The following is a 4,661-nucleotide window of genomic DNA, read 5'->3' as shown; positions in this document are numbered from 1 at the left end:
TGTCTCTTTGCTCGTCTGTCTGTCAAACTGGGTTAATTAGCTCATCTCAATCAGCTGGGTGTTGCCATGGTGATGCTGCCTGCTCTGTGTGTCTCCTGGCTTTTAAAAGGCTTCATCAGATTGAGAGTTTAGCTGAAGGAAAACGGGAATATCATGGAAACTATGAAAGGTATGAATGAGGAAAAGTACGAGCAATAATGTCCTAATTGCGTTGAACGTTTTGACGTTTGAATGAAGCCTGTGAAAGTGAAAGAGCCGAAAAAACAAAAAGAATAACACGTATATTACATTCACAACATAACGTTATATACAACTACAACCTCCTAAATGTGCATACAGTTGACACTATGAACATCACTGTATGTAACTTGCAGTAATATAAATATATATTCCTCACAGTATGCGTTAACCTTGACCTTAACATTATTATACGCAATATAATCTCTCTGCTGGCGACTGCTTTACTACAGGAAACCCAGTCCTGTGGATCATGTTATCGAGGACAGAATGAGGTGGACTTTGTTTTGTGAATAAACACGCAGATGTGCAGTAATGTGACAGGTGGGGAGATGTGACGTTGCCTGCCACCGCGACGACACCCGCAGGCAAACAAACACAACGTGTCTCTCTATCATATCAGCTTAACAGACAAAAACTGCAAAATGATCCTACTTTAGTTTCCGAGGTGGTTCTCAGTCAGCTTTCACAACAACTTCACTGCACTTCCTGAAAGCAGCGAGCTGAATTCTTTGGTCTTTATAAATACACAAGAAAACCGTCAGCGCCCCCAGTGGCCGCGGCCGGGACTGCCGCCAGTATCTCACACAAGTGCGTCAATTACTTTCTCACTTTCACATGAGGTGTCAGACTTTTATGAACAGAAGCATCACCGGTGGCGCACACAGGCCCCCCAGGAGACCAGAGGGGGGATTTCTTTTAAAAAGGGGATCTTTTTGGAGCGGACTGTCCCACTGACTCAGCAAATGCAAGGGCAGAGAGTGTTTGGTGCTCATAAGATCTTAAGTCTCATCTGATTCTTGCTTTTGTGAATTTTTAATAAGCTGGAATGACGTGAATTTAAATCTCCTTTAAAAAACAAATGCTGGCTGTATCTGGATGCTACATTTGACATCTAATTTCTGGTGAGTTTTATTGAATTGTTACTATTTACTTTCTGAAGAGATTAAATTAAATGTATTAGAATCTCTCCAGATACAGAGATTCATATTATTGCAGGTACAAAAATAAAATGTTATGGGACTGAATAACTTTGAAACAGTCGATGAAGTAGGACAGTGTAGTTTATTTTAGTGTTTTCTATTTTACTAAAACACCACACAAAGTGAGATTGAACTAATTGAGAATATCATTTATTATTATAAATCATAGTCATACAATTAAAGGCCTCACTTGGTCGTCAAACTTCAATTTGCATTCACTTGGAAATTTGGTCTACTTTTTATTATTTATCATGGGTAACAAACAATATATACAAACAAATAACCAACAATTAACACAGAAATAATAAAATAAGAAATTAATGTACACCAAGTTTCTAGATATTTACTTGAAATGACCTGTACAAACTGCAGCATTTACACCTGCTGAGACTTTGAGGAAGAACGAAATTCTCTCTTAAGGCAATTGGAAAAAATAAATGTTGCTTTGCTGAATGTAACCTTTAGGAGATAACCTAAAGGGTCGTGTGGACCTGTGCAGAGGCTTCCGGGAAATTCTGTGGTTTAAATAACTTTCCGACTGATTATTATTTCAACCTTTTCCACCTTACACTGCCTCAGATAATCAGTTATGATGTCTGTATAGAAACTCTCAGGGTCAGTCATTATTTCTGTTAATGTTTTTATTTACATTCCTGTACATTTAGGCTTACACACATAAATTCATTTTCAGGATTGATTAGCAGCAGTGCCTGAGGTCAACCCACAAGAGGCGCTGTTGCCCTGCTGAATAGATCACAACACTTCAGCTTTGCTGCTTTCTTTGATAAATGTTTGATTGATGGTGTTGATTAACATTAACCTGATTACTTCCTCACGTTTAGTTGATGACTTGTTGTTGTTATAAAAACAAAATGGCCACTATTGTACAGACCCAACAGCAGTTAAACAGATAAATTAAGAGTTGATTCAGGTCGTAATAAACCTGGAGTCCTGTGTGTCAGTTGCACTCAGTCAAGCTGTTTGTTAGTGGAAATGGAAAAGAAGCATAAAATCTAGAGATGGATAAAACAATACAAAAGAGCTACAATTAGATTATATAATATTTTAAAATAAATATATAGATAATAGGCTTAAATCTAAATGGAATAATTAGTCTATAATTAACTTGTCAAATGATAAGAACACAGCAAAGAGCTGGGTGGCTTTTCACATGGGACATTTTGAGGACTATTGTTTTCCATTAGAGACGCTGATGCTGACATGACTTGACATTTTTCTGACTGGCTGTATTAAAGGTCTACACTTAAGCTTGAACCATAAAGACCTCAACAACAACATGATTCAACACTTTGTCATAGCAACTCCTAAAGCAATTAATTGAGATAAGTGAACCATACCTTTTTATTTCTATAATATGTATCATAGTACTAATACAAACATGATATAACTCAATTATACCACAAACACACAGCTACATTACAGGAGGTAAGAAGAGAAAATGAAGACAAGGTCACTGTGAACTCACCAGACCACTGAGTACCAGGGCTGCAGATAGCATTGAGGACACTGAGGTCATGTCCTTGGTTAAAAAAGAAATTGTAGGAATTTTATTGGTTTGTTAAATAACCTTAAGTTCAGTTTACACAGTGTAGAGTTATACATGGTGTAATGTTAGACGGGCATATAATTAAAATAAAAATAAGACTATTTTTAAGGCCAAGAAAAACCAATGAATGAATGAGTTCAGCATTTTACCTCTATAAGTAAGAAACAGCATAAAGACCACAGTGTAGGCGACTCTGGGATATATAGGCATATACTACTGCATTGAAAGTGAATTAATTATTGATAAAGTTTAGAGACTGGAGACTTTCTCTGTCGTTTATTTCAACAGTGGTCAGCAACTAAAAATTGTGCAATAACCTCTTATCTAGCCTATGTATTTTGTCTCCAGTGGAGTCATAAGCAGCAGCACTTTATAATGCCTATAAAGACAGCTGATACAGAACATAACAGCAAAATTGGGGACCCAGTGTTACTTGTATGCCTATGTGCTATATCTACTCCCTTTTCTACAAATTAATTTTTTATTTCTCTAGAACATATATTCCCAATAAGATGCATATTTTAATCATGGACGAATCTTTTATATATCAGCTTCTGTGGTATTTATTTTTATGTCATTAAGATAAGGCACCCTTTTATAAATTCTTTGTAAGTTGTAACTAATTGCTTAATAGCAAAAATCATTAACTAATGCTAGGTCAGTTAGCTCCCATTAATAAGTAAAACTTTAGTTTTGCCAGGCTGTAAAATAAAAAATTGTCTCGTAGGTGTTTATCCAGCAGCAGAAATATTTTTAGATCTGAATCATGAAGACCTTCTAAGGGATTCTTCCATTTCTGGACAAACCGGCAGCAAATCTGGACCCAAATCAATTTATTAACAACATATTAACATAAAACTGCAGACTTATTACAAAGTGTGAACCACACAAGCATATATTTATACACACACACACAGTCAATGGGATTTTTCCTCAACCTGGCAACCCAAAGCTTCTTTATTATTATTATTATTATTATTATTATTATTATTATTTTAAAGCATTAGTACATATTTTATTACACTTTAATAAATACACTTATAAAAGGTGACTTATCAGACACGTGGACTATCTTGCTTTCTTCTGCTTTTTATTCTATGCTCCGGACTTTATGTCTTATCACTCATGTCTTCTCACCTCCTGTGTTTCAGTCTTACGCCAATAAGAACATTTCAGTGTTTTCATCCGCTCGCAATGCTCTCCAAATTCAGCTGATATCCTGATCAATTGATCGACGAGGCTAAGGTGATAGGTTAGGTTTGTACCCGCTGCTGTTTCCACTGCGGGCTGGTGCGTTTGACCGCGCGCTAGTTTCTGTGGCGGCAGGGTGGTGAGAGAGACAGAGAGAGAAAAGAAAAGAGAGAAAAAAAAAAAAAAAACCTTCATGTGCGTGCGTCGTTTGTGAAAGTAGTTCCGGGCACTTAACCCAAACGGGGGAGAGTCCCGGATGTTGTCTCGGCCGCCGAGAGAAAGGCGAACGGGAGAAGGCGGAGAGAAGCTGAGGAGGGACGCCACGGCACCGCGGGCACACCGGCGAAGCTACGACTACGGCCGGCTCTTTGCACAGGACGATACCGCCGAGAGCACGGGACACTCCTGGGGAGCCTCTGCCAGCTGAAGAAGAGGAGGTGGGAAGAAGGGGAGGGGGCAGTTACTCTGAAAACTACCGTCAGGATTACAGAGAGCCACCGTCACAGCAGCTTTCACCCAGAGTAAGTGAGCTACACGGGCATGGAAGTTGAACTAGGGCCCACGAAATGGACGACTTTAACGGGGAAGTGAGCTGCACTGAAGTTCTGGGGATTGAGCCCGGTGAACAGGCCCTGACACAGGCGGGGCGTGCGGGGACACCTTTTATTAAAAAAAAAAAAAAA

General features: G+C 38.6%; 2 protein-coding genes across 4 annotated transcripts in view; one reads left to right on the top strand and one right to left on the bottom strand.

Moving 5' to 3' along the window:
* The window catches only part of ppcs (phosphopantothenoylcysteine synthetase), a 3,631-nt gene extending 2,880 nt beyond the window's left edge, over window positions 1-751 (bottom strand). Inside the window, exon 1 of the mRNA XM_035662351.1 lies at window positions 673-751. The gene's annotated coding sequence lies outside the window, so the exon portion shown is untranslated. The remainder of the gene's footprint in view (window positions 1-672) is intronic.
* Window positions 752-4,226: 3,475 nt separating this feature from the next.
* Window positions 4,227-4,661, top strand: part of foxj3 (forkhead box J3) — a 70,569-nt gene continuing 70,134 nt past the window's right edge. For 2 of the 3 annotated variants that reach the window (XM_035661269.1, XM_035661270.1), the window contains exon 1: window positions 4,227-4,499. The gene's annotated coding sequence lies outside the window, so the exon portion shown is untranslated. The remainder of the gene's footprint in view (window positions 4,500-4,661) is intronic. The other variant, XM_035661271.1, reaches the window with a different exon arrangement.

The sequence above is a fragment of the Morone saxatilis genome, unplaced genomic scaffold (genome assembly GCF_004916995.1).
Source record: "Morone saxatilis isolate NCDOM2014 unplaced genomic scaffold, NCSU_SB_2.0 Contig18, whole genome shotgun sequence".
NCBI lineage: Eukaryota > Metazoa > Chordata > Actinopteri > Moronidae > Morone > Morone saxatilis.
This window is presented reverse-complemented; position numbering and strand designations above follow the sequence as displayed.